Source organism: Canis lupus, chromosome 31 (genome assembly GCF_048164855.1).
Source record: "Canis lupus baileyi chromosome 31, mCanLup2.hap1, whole genome shotgun sequence".
NCBI classification, from domain to species: Eukaryota; Metazoa; Chordata; class Mammalia; order Carnivora; family Canidae; genus Canis; species Canis lupus.
Genome location: NC_132868.1, coordinates 5,334,327 through 5,349,851, shown reverse-complemented (window position 1 = coordinate 5,349,851; position 15,525 = coordinate 5,334,327). Strand labels below are relative to the sequence as shown.

General features: G+C 43.7%; 1 protein-coding gene and 1 long non-coding RNA gene across 5 annotated transcripts in view; one reads left to right on the top strand and one right to left on the bottom strand.

The window, feature by feature from the left end:
* Window positions 1–15,525, top strand: part of ANKRD33B (ankyrin repeat domain 33B) — an 81,907-nt gene that overhangs the window by 11,792 nt on the left and 54,590 nt on the right. The gene's annotated exons all lie outside the window — the stretch shown is intronic.
* Window positions 954–2,570, bottom strand: LOC140621907 (uncharacterized). The gene is made up of 2 exons (XR_012021638.1): window positions 2,099–2,570; window positions 954–1,132 (listed from the first exon to the last, which is right to left on the bottom strand). It is a non-coding gene; the product is annotated as an uncharacterized lncRNA (long non-coding RNA).

Here is a 15,525-nt window from a genome sequence, read left to right as displayed (position 1 = left end):
AGATCTAAATCCATTGGTTTTCTTTTCAGTTTTTTTTTTTTTTGAAAGATTTTATTTATTTACTCATGGGAGACACACAGAGAGAGGCAGAGACACAGGCAGAGGGAGAAGCAGGGTCCTCACAGGGAGCCTGTGGGACTCGATCCCAGGACTGGAGATCACGCCCTGAGCCGAAGGCAGACGCTCAACCACTGAGCCACCCAGGCGCCCCTAAATCCATTGGTTTTATTTTTATTTTTTATTTTTATTTTTTCCATTGGTTTTAGAATGAGGTACAAGTGTATCGAATTATTAAAAAAACAAAACAAAACATTTCATTTGTTACAAGCGGTGTCTCATAGTGATTCTACTAATAAGTTTACCTGGTCCCCCAATACTTAAGGGGCTATTGACTTATTTGTAGAGGTTTCCTAATGTTAATTCAGTGGAGGAGCCCTTTGAAAATAACTAAAAACTCATTTGTTTGCATCTGGCGGTTTACATTTACTGCCAATTTGCAAATGGCTTGCTTCTGACATAGGAGTTTTAGCTAATACATAGAGGCTGTTTCCTTATCAGTAACGTGTGCTTAAGAAAAAAATTTTTGTAAAAAGGAAAAAAGCTCATTTTTCAGAGGAGTGCCTCATTCCTGAATGTTTGCTGTAAATCGGGTTTTATTCCATTTGGGTGGCTGTGACAGAAATTTGCAGACTGCGTGGCTCACAGCAGCATTTATCGCTCCCTCCCGGTGCTGGAGTCCGACATCAGGTGCTGTGGGAGGGGTGCCCGGTGGGTCCTGCTCCCTGGCTGCCCGGGCTCTGAGCAGGTGGTTTCTTACTGCCCTCACATGGGGGAAGGGGGAAGGGCTCTCTTATCAGGCACCCATTTCATCACAGGACTCTACCCTCATGACCTAATCACACCCAAAAGGCCCCACTTCCTAATACATCAAATGCTGAAGAGATTTTTAAAAATGCATTTAAAATGTTTCCCCTTGCAGGAGAGCTGTATAGTTTATTTCTCTAATATGTGAATGGAACCACACATGTATGGCATCCACTCAAAAACCCTAGGGTTGTCCACCTGGCGAGTTGGATGGTTCACCTGTAGATGATCTCCATCTCCGAAAGGATAGAATTCTGTTAATCTAGGACTTAAAAAAAATGTTTACATGAGTAAAATTAGATAATTAAGTCATCATAGAATGTCCAGGAATAGAAAACATTTTTTTAAAAAGAAAGCAAAGCTAATTTAAGCCCTTAAAGTTCTAAGTGATGGGGAATCCCCAAAATGCAAAATAAAAGGAAGTAATTTGAAGGAAAAAGTGAAGAAAAGAGTGTTTTAACAACAGCTGCATTGATACATAATTCACATACCACACAGTTCTCCTACTTACAGTGGACAATTCTGTGGTTTTGGGGACATTCCCAGATGTATGCAGGCATCACCTCGGAGAGAAACCTTGTGCCATCCAGCTGTGACACCCCTATCCAACCGGCCCCTCCAGCCCTCGGCAACCACTCATCTACTTTAACCATTTACATTATTTATAAAAGTTTTAGGAAAGAAGAACTAGATCCTTGCCACTTTATGACCACATATGTTGACCTTTTACTCAATAAAGAACATTCAGGGACACTCAACCCCTGGGTGGCTCAGTGGTTGAGCATCTGCCTTTGGCTCAGGGCGTGATCCCAGGGTTCCGGGATCGAGTCCCGCATTAGGCTTCCTGCACGGAGCCTGCTTCTCCCTCTGCCTGTCTCTGCCTCTCTCTGTCTGTCTCACGAGTGGATGAATAACATCTTAGTATTCAACATTCACTTCACCACGGGAAGTGCCGCACCCATAGACCGAGTGACATGTGCCCGTTCTACCTTCAAATGTCTTACCTTAAGTTTCCTATAAGTTCCAATGTATGATAGGAATTACATTTTTTTTTAAAGATTGTATTTATTTATTCATGAGAAACACACAGCCAGGACACGGGATCATGACCTGAGCGGATGGCAGATGCTCAACCACTGAGCCACCCAGGCATCCTTCGGAGTTAAGGTTTTCACACAAGTGAGCCAAGCCCCACACATGACCCGTTTCGCACTGTGCATCAAGCCAAACTCACCTCTTGGTCATCCCTCCTCGGTCTTGCTGACCTGCCACTGAGGTCCTCCAAGTGTGGTCAGCGGCACCTGGGGACTCACTCCAGACTTCTTGAATCTGAAATTCCGGGCTGGGGTCGGCCCTCTGTGTTCCCCGAACCCCGCAGGGGGTTCTGACGCTCACTTTTGAGAACCACTGATGGGTGGCACGTACATCTTCTGGTCAGTGTTCCAGTTCAGCCTGAGAGGCTTTCTCTTCTGCTCAGGTGCATCCTGGCTCTGTGCTTTGAAGAGGAGAGGGAGGTAGCTTTCCTCAGGCTTGTCCCCCCACACTCGGCCCCCCTTTCCTGCTCCTGACTCAGGAATAGCTGGGAGGCTGGCCAGGCTGATTTTGCCCTTGACCTGTCTTGGGACAGGGGTCAGGAGAAGCGCTCAGTAAAGGTGACGAGCACACTGCTGTGCAGCGTCCACCCGTCCCCTCTGAGCACGAGGCCCCGCCCCCGATGACGAGCCCCCCCCCCCCGCTCCAGGCCCCGCCCCCGAGGATGAGGCCCCTCCCACCTGAGCATGAGGCCCCGCCCCCGAGGGCGAGGCCCCGCCCCCAGCAGAGCCCTCCCCTCTGAACACGAGGCCCTGCCCCGGGTGGGTTTGGACCCGCCCCCTAAGTCCCGGGCCCCTATCCATTGCTGTGGGCATGGCCTCTCCCATCTTGTCCTCTCTGCTAATTCTTTTCCTTCTTGTTGCATCACATTTGGAACCCTCCTCATAAACAAAGGGGATAAAATTCCAACCAAACAAGCCCCAGACCCACTGGCGGCGGGTTGGCCCTGACAGGCCCCTGCCGTCCTATGCGGCCCCAGCCAAAGGCATATGGGGCGGGCGGGTCTGTGGCCGGTGCCCAAGGCCCGGCTGTGGCCGTGGGGTCTGTTCCGCCCCTGCTCACTCAGGACTCCACCCTTCTGGCTTTGCGGCTCTCCCTCTGGCTCTGTTGTCAGATGTTGTGAAAGGCCCCGCCTCATCCTCTCCAGTTATTTTTTTCTTCCAGCCCATCTGCTGAAACTGCCCCTGGCCTTGGCAGGACTGCCCCGCCCTCTCCAGCATTTTGGGCACGGTTGTCAGCGATGGAAAATGACATCCCTTCCGGGAGGAAGGTGAGAGCTGGCAGGCCTGTGCCAGGCGCAGGTTGGCGCACAGCTGGGCTGGGTTCCAGCCGCTTCCTCTCCCGTCAGCCAAGTGTCCCTGCTGTCAGCAGTTGGCTGCATCCTGACAGTGGCCTGACCTCGGGACTCCTAACCCTTTGAGGCCTGGTGAAGTGCTACACAGTTGGGGTCATCACCTCCTTGCACCCCATGGGTTTCTTGTGCCCTGGCAGCTATGGAGACTTTTAAGGAGATTCCCCATCCCTAATGTGGGTGGGCCTAGTCCAATCAGTCGAAGGCCTTAGGAACAAAAACTGAAGTTTCCTGGAGCAGGAGAATTTTGCCTCAAGACTAGCATGAGCTCCTGCCTGAGTTTGCAGCCTGCCAGCTCTCAGGCTTGTCCGACCGGTTCCTTAAGATACATCTGTGTGTCTGTATCTCCTGCTGGTCGTCTCTCCATCCCTCCTGAGAGCCCTGACTCACGTGCCCTGAGGAACGTTGCCTGCTGTAGAGCCCCCGAGGCCCGTTCTGCTGCCAGCCCTCAGCCCCGGACAGCTCTCCCAGGAGTCGCACTTGCATTCAGATCATCTGCAGGATTTCTTGTGCCAGCCTTCTCCCAGCATCTCCTGCTTTACGTGTTTGAAGCACAGCTCATCACCGCCCTCCACCATTTGGCATTGTTGCTGCTGCCTCCAGGGCGGGCCCCGTGGGTGTGCCACCTGTGCAGTACCCAGGGCCTCGTGCTTTAAAAGGCGCCCTGTTTGGTGTAACGCTTTGCTGTGGCTGTCTGGAAATTTCTTAAATGATTTTTGAACGAGGGCCCAGCATTTTCATTCTGCAAGGGGGCTGCAGATTCCGTAGCCGGCCCTGGTTGTCTCCACGCGGCTACTTGCCCATAACTGCAGTCCTGGAGTAGGCCCATCCTCCTCCATCTCCTGCATCTAGTCACTTCTACATACTGGACCGGCCTGTGATGGCCTCCCACTCTTCTTTGGGATCACACTGCTGCTCTAATTTGGGGCTTTGTGACGTCCCCCTGAAATAGACGCCATACTTCCTCTCCAGTTCCCCCTCCTCCCCCGCATCTTGCCACTTTCCACTCTGTTCTGCTGACACCTCTGGATTTATGTTTGTACATGTGGCTTTTAGTACAGTGGCAACATCTTCGGAAGCTCTTCCTTCAGGTCTTCCTACAAGAATGCTCCAAATTCCTGATTTTCTACTGCTTCCCTTTGTGTCAGCGAGGTGACTGAGCCGAGGTGACTGAGCCAGGTGACTTGTTACCTCCCCCCCCCCCCCCCATGTGCTGTGCCAGCTCCACGCCCTGACGTAGATCCTTATTGTCCCTGGACCCATACTCTACTCTTCTCCCTACCTCAGGGCAGTCTCAGATGTTACCCTCGCTGGGATCTTTCTCCAGCACCTCCTCCTCTCCAGGTGGCTTCTCTCTGGATTCTTGGCACAGTTTGCAACTTGTTTATAAAACTCTTTTCTTTTGGCTTTGTTTGATATTGCTTGGCCAGTGCTTCCTCACTAGACTCTCTAAGCTCCAGGAAGGAGAGAGCATCAACATCGTTCAGTTTCTGTCCTCTTCAGTCTGGCAGAGTTTGGTGCACGTAGTAGGTGGTTTATACATTCCTATTGGATAAAATTGGGAAGCTGTGTCTGGCTGTCAGCTAGATACCTGGATTTTGAAATATTTAAAGCCACAGTTTCAGGTCACACATTTCAGTTTTTAGTCCACTCTGTTGATTTTTGTGGATGGTGTAAGATAAGGATCCAATGTCATCCTTTGCATGTGGATATCCAGTTTCTCCAATTTCATTTACTGAAGAGATGGTCTTTTCCCCAGTATGTATGTTCAGGGTGCCCTTGTCAAAAATCAGTTGACTGAGATGCCTGGGTGGCTCAGACTTTGAGTGTCTGCCTTTGGCTCAGGGCGTGATCCTGGGATACGGGATCTAGTCTCACATCGGGCTCCCTGCATGGAGCCTGCTTCTTCCTCTGCCTGTGCCTCTGCCCCTCTCTCTCTTTGTGTCTCTCATGAATAAATGAATAAAATCCTTTAAAAAAAAAATCACTTGACTTTCCATACTTGAATTTTTTTTCTAGGTTCTGTTCTGTTGATCTGAGTGTCTCTGCTTTTGTGCTGATACTATCCCGTCTTCATTACGATAACTTTGTAATATTTGAAATCAGGGAGTGTGATGCCTTCAGCATCGTCTTCTTTCTCAAGATTGCTTCTGCTATTTGGGGTCTTTTAAGGTTCCAAACAAATTTTAGAACTCTTTTTTCTATTTCTGTTAAAAATGTCTTTGGAATTTTAATAGGGATAGCACCAAATCTGTATATTGCTTTGGGTAGTTGACTATTTTAACAATATTAATCCATGAACACAAGATACCTATTTATTTGTAGTTTCTTCCATTTCTTTCATCAGTGTTTTATAGTTTTAAACATATGGATCTTTCATGTCCTTGGTTAAATTTATTCCTGTGCGTTTTACTCTTTTCGATGCTATCATAAATGGGATTGTTTTCTTGATTTCCTTTTCAGATAGATCTTGATTGGGGTAGAGAAATGTGACTCATTTTTTGCATGTTGATTTTGTATCCGGCAGCTTTCCCAACTCATTTATTAGTTCTAACAGTTTTCTGTGGAGTTTTTAGGGCTTTCTATGTATAGGATTATGTTATCTGCAGAGATAATCTTACTTCTTTCTGATTTGGATGCATTTTATTTCTTTTTCTTGTCTGATTGCTCTTGCTAGTACTTCCAGTACGGCGTTGAGTAGAAATGGTAAGAGTGGACATCCTTGTCTCATTCCTGACCTTAGAGGAAAGCTTTCCATTTTTCCCCCTTGATGAGGAAGTTCCCTGTGGGCTTTTCACAAATGGCCTTTATTATGTTGAGGCTTCTCTACCTTGGCATTACTGACAGTTGGGGCCAGGTAATACTTTGTTGTGGGGATTGTCCTGTGCCCTATAGGATGCTGAGTGGCATCCCTGGCCTCAGCCCACTAGATGCCAGTAGCACCCATCCCCCCCAGTTGTGACAACCAAAAATGTCTCCAGACATTGACACATGACCCTCAGGGAACAAAATCACTCCCCAGTTGATGCTCACTGAAATAGAGAATAAAGGTAGCAAAATTGTTTTGAGTTGTGAGCGTGGGTGTCTTTATGTGCAGAGAAATTCCTGAGGTCATAGAAGAATCTATAGTATTTGGCATGCCTGGTTGCTCTCTTCTGCCTCTTCCTCACCAAATGTTTTGTCAGGTGTTTTTGAAATTTACACTGCTTCATTGGAAAATTGTGTTTAGCAGCTCCTGCGAGATGCTCCTATTCCACAAATTGAGAAAAGCCTGTAGCTGCAGCCGTCAGCACTGTAAACACATCTTAGACTCTTCGTTGGAGTATTTGTTGTTCGACTCTGAACGTTATACTTCATTTTCCCCTTGGAAAATACTCATAATAGGACAAGTTGTGCTTTTAAAAATGTAATATGAGGAGATGAGCTGCAAGAGGCATGACGCATCCACTCAAATTTCACAGAGTTTGCCTTTTGTGATGTTCGCTCCAGCTTTATCCGGTGCTAAGGAGGACGTCTGGAGGCGGCCACCACATGCTCTTGGAAATTTAATTGATAGTGAAGCCAACGAGGAGCCAGAGATGACCCATTTCATGCCTGGCAAGACTTTGTGATGTGCATTCTATCAAGTAAACTGCATTTGGTTTTGATTTCAAAATCATAACATATTTATTAACTAATAACACTTCAAGCGAACACTGGGCTGCAGTTCTTTCTTTAAAAAATACTACAGACACTATTTGCATGAAATATGCTTCGTGATTTTGGTTCTTGAGTTTTGAAGTTACCTTCTTTTCATTTTAATGGGTTCATTGATTTAGCAAATATTTATTGAACAGGTGTACCTTGCAGTGGGCAGTGTTCTAGGGACCGGAGAGCTGAACAGAGTGAAATCCCTACTTGAATGGAGCTCATATACGTTTGGGGGAGAGAAACAATAAACAAGACAATTAAGTAAAAGGCATAAAACCCCTAGCATGCGATGGATGCTGAGGAGAAATGGTAGCAAGCAAGGTGTGAGTGCATAGTGTGGGGCTGATCTGAAACTTGCCCTCCAGGCTGAGGAGAGAACCTTTGAATAAAAGCATGAAAGAAGTGAAAGTCTTGCTGTGCTGTTGTCTAGAGGAGGAGCAGTCCAGATGCAGTGGCAAGAACCATGGGCTGTGGGGTGGGAACTCCTGGAATGTTCTGGAACCGCCAGGAAGCCAGAAGGCTAAGAGCAGAATGAAGAGGGGAGCTAGCAGGAGAGGTCAGAGGGACCGGGGAGATCACTTGATGAGAGAAGGCCAGCCTTGGGCAGTGAGAGTTAGAGGCAGGATAAAGACCCAGGGTGTTATTCTGTATGTTGGCAAATTGAACACCAATAAAAAATAAATTTATTATTAAAAAAAAAAAAAAGATAAAGACCCAGTTCCACTCAGAAGTGAAAGTTTGAATAATGTCCTGGGGTGCTCCTTCCAGTGGATGGGGCGGCCACAGTGTCGGGGGCCAGACACCCTTCAGGACTGCTTGTGGTGAGCATGGCTGGTACATCATACTTAACTGGATTTTAGTGCCTTTTAACAGTCCTGTAACTAGATCAGGTATTCTATGGATACATAGTGGGTTGAGAGCCAGGGTCCCCAAATGTGGTCCTTGGTTGACAAGTCTGTATTTGGGCTGCTCATCTCTGTCCTTAAACTTTAGCTGTTTAGGTCAGACTTCAAGTCTGGGTGGATATTTCCCTTTGATGTAGGAAGCTTACAAATGGGATGATGAGAGTCTGTGGAGCGCCAGGCTTCACTCTTGGGAAGAGAGACCCCAAGAGAAACCTGAGAACTGGAAAGCACTTCTGGGGTGCTTGTGGTTTCCTCTGTCAGCCTCTATGGCCTGGCTGCCCAGAAGCTCGCTGCCAGAAGGTGTGCTAGGTGCCCTCCCATGAAGAGGTCCGGGACTCTGGTGTTTGATAGGCTTCCACCTGGGGCTGGGGGCACCAAGTGGGACATATATAAAGCAGAGCCATGGTTCTGGGGTGAGTGGAGGGCTGCACCTCGGCTTCACTGCCATGGCCCCTTCTCTCCTTCCTCACCTGGATCGATCCTCCATTGATTGAGCCATCAATCGTCCACCCAACCCCAGATCTTCACCTGAGGCTTTTCCACGCCAGGCCCTCTTCAGGAGACTGGAAGCCTGGAGAAGTACAAGCCCTGGAGCTCTGCCTCCAAGGAAGGAACAGATGGCCACACCACTCTGTGAAGACTGCGAATTCTGCATTAATGAGGGTCTTGAGAGTTTCTCCATCAGCTACACCTAGTACCAGGTAGTATTTCTTCCAGTTGTGACAGCAAGAAATAATGCAGCCCTATATATGAAAGAGAAAGAAAGGGTGGTGTTGGTCCCACAGCCAGGAGCTTTTTAGTTGGTCTGCAAGTCAGCATATACATCTGATGCACTGTGAAAATACAGTGTGCATGCGGTCTCTGTAACTCAGTGTGCGTGCATCCGTGCCTAGGGGTGGAGTGGGGGGGTCCCTGTAACTCAGTGCACGTGCATCTGTGCCTGGGGGGTGGAGTGGGGGTCCCTGTAACACTGCGCATGCATCCATGCCTAGGGGTGGGGTGGGGGTCCCTGTAACTCAGTGCACACGCGTGCGTGCTTGCTGCTTTCTTCTCTCTATACGGTTTCTAACAACATTTAGGCCAGCAGAGTGGTTATCCTCAGTTTTCATGCTAAATTTTTTGTGCATCATCTTAATGTGTAATTTAAGAAATTGCTGTTGGTCTCCTAACGTCAGAACAGATTCAAATGGGGAAAGCTCTTTCTAGTGCAAATGTGGGTCTTTTACAATTACATTTACGTTTACCGGGGAGCTTATTCACGTGTTTCCTGGTTCTCAGCAGCAGTTATGTGCTAAGAGGTTGGGAGAACATTTTGCTTGCTGAATTTCAAGGTGCAATGAAGTTGGAAGCCTGAAGTTTTCATTGTGGTGTAATGTTTCTGATTTTAGTGATTTGTGACAATCCTTCTGGATAGAGTTTGGCTTTCCCTGTGAATGATCACACCGCCCTCTGATCCTTACTCCTTTACTCTGACATATGGCAGTAATATTTGTTGGATTTTTTTTTCTGCTTCCAATATAAATATTTAGGTGTGGAAAATGAAAACAAAAACAAAGCAAGAAAGAGCCAAGTATGAAGAAGATATAAATGAATACCGCTGATAGGAGGAGATAATGAAGTTAAAGTTTGACATGATCTGTCCGTCTTTTTATCTATCTCTAAGGTTTGTCCTATAAATACAGTCTTGGATTCTGCTTTTGTCACTTAGAAGCATCTTCTGAGCTCATTTCTGTTAAAAGTACTTCAGAATCTTGATTTTTAAAACCTATTCCTACATACATCACTGTTTAATCATTTGTTGAGCATTTTCATTGTTTGTAGATTTTCGTTATTTATACTAATGCTCTCATGAATAGATGTCTTGGTATATCTTGTATTGGTGCTCGGAACATTTCTTTTTGGATCAAGTTTTAGGAGGTAGATTATCTGTTTTAAGAGTATGGGCCTCTTAAAGGCATCTTGCTATCTAGGAAGACTACTGATTTTTCCTTCCACCAGCAGTCCTATGAAATTGCCTGTTTTGCTGGATCCTTGTGACATTGCACATGAATTATTAAAAGTATTGAAATGGGTTTGTTGGTCTTTGAAAGATTAAAGTCACGCATTCATATTGTAAGATATCTAGGTAATACAGAAAGGCAAAATGCCAAAGATGAAAATCTCTGATGTAGAGATAATGAAATGTTTTAGGTATGACTTCACAGTCATTTAATATAATATGGTACATATAATCTGCTTTTTTCCTTGGCAGCTTATTGAGGACATCTTTCCATGTCAGCAAATACTCATCATTATTTTTAATGACTGCAATATATTCTGTTTTCTGTATATTTTCCTTTATTTAGCTTATGACTTCCTGATGGACACCGAGATTAATTCGTTTATCCTTTATAAGCAATACAGCAGTTTACATATACCTTTACAAATTGAGATAATCTATTTATTTATTTATTTATTTATTTATTTATTTATTTATTTATTTATTGACATTGTTAGGTCTTGAGTTTGGATGTGCATGGTGGGTCATTTAATTTTCATGAAAAATTCTGCCTCTCCCTGGAGCACGAGCAGACTTCTCTCTCTGTAGCATTACATTCGCTCATTCCCCTTGCTCTGACCAAATCAGTGTAACCTTTGGCCATCAATGTTAAGACCCATGGGGTTTGGGTTTCCTTCGCAGTGAGGCTTGGAAATATCCCTGATAGAGCCTCCTGCGTCAACTCGTGTCCTAAAGGGAAGACAATGTCGCCCACCGACGGTGGATGGGTCATGTGAGCAAGCAGACATCTGTCACAAGCCATTGGAATTTGGAGATTGCTTGTTACTGTCATACAATGTAGCCTATCCTGACTGATGTGATACATAATAATAAATTGCCCTCTAGAAAGAGGGAACTTCTTTATGCTCATCATATCATTAGCAAGATAGGAAATTTACCTTTCCTTTCATACTTTGCAATGCTAGTTATTACCCTCTTTTTAATCTTTCCTAACTCATGGTAAGAAAAATGATATGCCTGACTTTGACATGGGTGTCTCTGATGATGAGTGAGGTGGGAACAAGTTTCATATAACATGATCTTCTTCATATCTATCCTTTACCCATTTGTTTGGATTAGTCTGTTTTCTTCTTGAGTTCTAAGAATTTTTAAAATCCGCCAAAGTTATTCTTTGTCTAGCATATGTTCCACATTCTTTTTCCAGTTTGTATTTATTTTTTAAACCTTCTTCAGAGTTTGTAGAACTTCTTGAATTTATGGCTTGATGTCTTGTCAGTTCAGGGACATTCTCTGCTGTTGTCTTGTCAAATATTGTTTTGTCTCATTCTTTTTTCCTTCCCAGCATGTGACACCAGCATCACGTACGTTATACCTTTTCCACCGTGCTCCATGGGACTCTTATGTGTTTTTTTCTTATCTTTCCATCCTTTTTTTCCTATCTGGGCATTTTTGGTTCACTCATCTTCCAGTTCGGTGTATCCTAATCTGCTTCTTAACTCCTTTTTATTTATTTGTTTGTTTATTTTAAAAGATTTATTTATTTGAGAGAGAGAAAGAGTGAGTGTGAGCATTAGCTGTGGGGAGGAGCAGAGGGAGAGGTAGGAGCAAACTCCCGCTGAGCCGGGAGCTCCATGCTGTGGGGCTTGATCCCAGGACCCAGATGAGGTCATGACCTGAGCCGAAGGCAGATGCTAACTGAGCCCCCCCAAAGCACACCTTAACTCATTTTTAAATTCTTAGTTTCAGTTATTCTATATTTTATTTCCAAAATTTTAACTTGATTTTAAATTGATGCTTTTTAAAAAATAGATTCTAGTTCTCTGCTAAAACTTCCCATTTGTCATTATTCTCTCTTATGTATATAATCACAGTTAGTGTAAAGACTGATCACGCCAATATCAGTATGTCCTGGAGATATTTTTTCTGGTTTCTTTTTCTCCTGATATGTTTGGTAATTTCTTTTTTTTTTTTTTAATGGTAGAGGCTGTATGTGAAAAATTGAAGTAGCTTTAAATGGTGTTATCTTCCTCCAGAGAGGATTTAATTTGCTTCTGGCAGACAGAGTGGGCGGATGAAAGCAGGCTGGGTTGCGGTCTTTGTGAGGTCTGGTCTATTTCTGGCTTGCCCCACTCCCCGGGCTAGCCCTTTGGGCTTGCTACAGAAAATGTGGCATGTTTGACAGGCCTGGCTTACTTGGCAGGCCATGAACTCCAGTTTTGTCTTCTTAACCCCCAAGACTGTGATAGACTTTGCCTAATGCCTCTAATCTGCAGCTACTGCTCGCTGCTTGGTTTCTGGGTCTCTCAGGCTTATGAATCAGCAAATACTGTGAGGGGAAGAGAGTGAGAATGGAACCTTGTCTCAGGGCTTTTACATTCTTTCTGGGATATAGAGCCTGCAAGTCCTGCTTGTTTTGGAAGTCGGATGCTTCCAAATAGATTTAAAAAAAAAAATGCAATTTTACTTGTGCTCTCAGTGGCACAGTAGATGTGATTGAATTGAGCTTTTCATAGCTGAAGTTGAAAGTGCCTATTACCCGTCTTTTTACTTTGTTTATACTGTTTTTTTTTTTTTTTTTTTTTTGCTGAAGAGGTGTAGATTCTTGTATACTCAGATTTATCTGTCTTTTTCTTTATGGTTTCTGGCTTTGCTATTATGCTTCAAAATGCTTTTTTAAAGCCAAGTTTATAGAAATCGTCATCTAAATTTTCTTCCAGTGTTTTTTCGATCGTATATTTAATGATTCATTTTGGCATAAGGCTTGAGGTAAAGGTCCAATCTTACATTTCCCCATATGGCTAGGGCATTTATCCAACACCATTAACTGAGTAATCTGTCTTCTGTGAATAACTGAAATATAATCTTTTTTGTTAAGTACATGGTGTCTCATTAATATTTTAATTTTCACCACTTTGCTTACTAGTGAGATTATATGTATTTCACACATATTTGTTGATTCTTTGTTTTCTTCTGATTTTTCTTTATCCACTATGTAATGCTGATATTTAATACATTTCTGTATGTTTAAATAATCCTGTATATGTCATTAATTTTGGTCATTGTTTTTAAATTTCTATTTAATTTTGCTTCTGATTTTTTATTTATTTTATTATTTTTTAATGATTTTTAAAAGGTAAATGAATAATTATGTTTTCACATAAAGTGAATTTATATTTTTGTTATTTTATACGTAGCTATTATGCTTTCAAGTCCCTTCCTTGTGATCAATGACATTAACTATTTTAACTACTTTAGAATGTGAGTATGTATGTATGTATGAATAGATATGTTTTTTGCCCTTAATTTTTTAGTCCTTTTGATATATGGTATATGTGTGTATACTTTGCCTGCTTAATAATCAATGTTCTCAGCAATGTTGGTTAAATAACCCATCCATTTTCTATATTATCCCTTTAACAGCCTCAAAATTTAATGACAGTGGTCTTATTCTGTGCCATCTGTTGTATTTTTTCCCATTAATGTACTTTTTAATTCTTGTTAGTACTCTTTTTTTTTTTAATTGAGGTAGCATTGACATGTAATAGTACATTCGCTTCAGGTGTATAATGTAATGATTTGATATTTATATATATTGCAAAGTGATCACCGCAGTAACTCTGGTTAACATCCACCACCACACAGAGTTACGAGTTACAGCTTTTTTTCTTGTGATGAGAACGTTTAAAATCTATTAACAACTAGCAATTTTTGAATATGCAACACGGAATTGTTAACTATTGTCACTGTGCTGGACATGACATTCCCCTGGCTTGTTTAATTTGTAATTGGAAGTTTATATCTTTTACCCCCTTCACCCATTTTTGTTCAAGTCTTTGTTATATCCTAGAAGATATTCTTGCTGGTGGGCTTGTGGATGCACCTCAGACCTTTTCTTGTTTGTCTGCTTTCCAGAAGGGGTTGTTTTGACTCATTCCCATATCTTCTGGTGGTCACCTCCCCGCTGATGGACAGCTTGCTCATAATGGGTGTTTCGATTTATCCATTCGGAACAATGCTAATGACTCCCTGCAATGACAGATGGATGCCCCCCTCTCTCCAATCAGACACACTACTCATAGTTTTTCATGTTTATTGTTCTAATGCCTTATTGTTTTGTGTTCTCAGCCTATCAGTGGTGATACTACCAACTACAAAAGCATGGGGCTCTCACCTGGGCATTTCCCCAGTCAGAGCCAATGTTGTTCTGGAGCAGTCCTTGTGGTTCTTACTATGATTGCAAGTTCCCCTGAGCAGTAATCATCAGGAAACTCTGAAACCTGGGATTGAGTGCAGGGAGGAAGGGAGGGAGGGTCAGAAGGAGGGAAGGGAGGAAGACAGGTGGCAAGGACCAAGAGGAGGGGGAGGCGGCTGTGTGTGTGGGGTAAGGGGAGAACCCTGATAGGCCTGTAGTTCTGCATTTGTTGGGGTTGAGATGGGACCTAGGGTTTTGGTGGTTCACTCTTTATTGGTGAATTTAAAACACGAAGTGGAATTATGGTGCAGGAGGGGTAGGCGAACAGTCTGGCAATCTAGAGTTATCTAGGTCACCCAGGGCTTTCTAAAAAGAGTAACATCAGGGGCGGGGCAGCCTGGCTCCTTATCTAGTTGAATAACTGGCCCTGTGTTGACTCAAGATGGATGTCTTAAAGTGGATTCTTTGGAATCAAAAGTGTAATGTTAGGCGCTTAGAATTGAAAAAGTTAATTGTCAGGCACCTGCACTGCACTCTATAATATCTTTTATTTCAACCTTGATTGCTTTGCCATAGTTTTAGTCAGTATTCTGACTCCTGTGTTGGGAAGGATGTTCCTAACCTTACCCTTAACTTCCTCTCCCCACGCCCACCTCTCCTGTCCTCATTATGTTTCCACTGATGAGATTAATAGCACTTTCTCTCATCTGTAATTATGCCTCTGTATATCTCCATTTTACCCATGGTTGGAGTCCAGCAGTTGAAAACAATTAACATTGATAGTCCTCTGACAAGATAGCTGTTAGTTGAAGAATCAGCTAGGGTACTAGACCACCTTCCCTTCTCTATGCAATAACGTATTTTTAAGTTTTATGGCATATATTTACTCTATGTTTCCTTTTCATTTTTGCAAAGCTTTAGCTAATTAACCTATTAAGCTCTTTAAACAAAAAAGACCGGTCTTAGCTTTTATTGCTTCACTGTTGGAAGTTGGAATATAGTAGCATTGGCCCTACTTTGTTCTGGACGTCATTTCAGTTACTAAAACTTTGCAGGTAGGGGAGCCTCTCTGCCTTGCATTCAGTTCTACTGTGAACCTGAAACTGCTAGAAAAAATAGTCTATTAAAACAATGACAACAGCATTTTGCAGGTGGATGTTTGGAGCATTCGCTTAGTCTATGAGTGCTGGTTTTGGGAATACTAAGAGTTACACGGAACTCTATAGAGCTGCAAGCAGAAGGGATTGGAAATAGCTGTGGTACAAGCAATGGCATGAACTTTGGCCCCATCTCCCTGTGGGCTTAGAAATACCCTGCATTCCCAATATTCCTGTGGGTGAAGGCAGGTGGACCCTGCTCAGGACTGTGTTGCAGGAACTAACTGGAAGCCTAAGTGAGTGAGGGCTCCCCTGTTGCTGATAAGGGATGCTCT